This window comes from Penaeus monodon, chromosome 25, assembly GCF_015228065.2.
Source record: "Penaeus monodon isolate SGIC_2016 chromosome 25, NSTDA_Pmon_1, whole genome shotgun sequence".
NCBI lineage: Eukaryota > Metazoa > Arthropoda > Malacostraca > Decapoda > Penaeidae > Penaeus > Penaeus monodon.
Genome location: NC_051410.1, coordinates 11,214,724 through 11,215,597, shown reverse-complemented (window position 1 = coordinate 11,215,597; position 874 = coordinate 11,214,724).

Sequence of the window (874 nt, the reverse complement as noted above, 5' to 3'; positions counted from 1 at the left end):
ACCCCTTTCGCCCTCTGTATACTCGATTTTTCTTTTCGTTTCTATTTTTCATCCTTCTCTCTCCTCCCCCCTATTCCATTTTCCACACATTCTTCCCCTCTTCCTCCCTATTTCCCTTTCTATACACACTTCTTTCTCCTCCTCCCTGTATCGCATCTCTATACATCCTTCTCTCTCTTCTTGCTTACTTTTCTGTACATTCTTCCCTCTCCTATTTCATTTTCCATACATCCTTCTCTCTCCAATAATTCCATTTTCTGTAAACCCTTCTCTCTCCTCCTTTGTTCCTCCCTTTACTTTATACTTCTTAGTCCATACACATCCTTCTCTCTCTTCCTATTTCCTTTTCCATTCATCCTTTTCTATCCTTCTCTGTTTCTCCCTCTCTTTAATATTCCCATACCTATACATTCTTCTCTCTATTCCCATTTCCTTTTCCATACATAATTTTCTCTCCTATTCCCCTTTCCACACGTCCCTTTATTCTTTTTTTCTATACATCCTTCTATTCCCCTTTCCATACATCCTTTTATTCCCCTTTTCATACATCCTTCTTTCTCCCCCTCTCTCCTCCTCCCTCGTTCCCTCGGTCTATTACTCGAGCCACTTAAACCTCCTTCCCGGACCTCTCGTGTGGCTATCCAAGCACTAACTCCCTCAGGACGAATGAGAGAGAGCCTCACACCCTTGGTAATTATTCTCTGTTTTCCCACTTCTCCCTTTCACCCCTCTTCCTCTTCGGGTGTTTTTTCCTCTTCTCTTTTTTTTCTATGGTTCTCCTGACTTTTCTGTTGTTGTTTTTTGTCGTCAGTCAGCCCCCTTCTCTCTTTGTCTTTCGATCTCTTTATCTACGATTATGAGCATTACAAGAAAG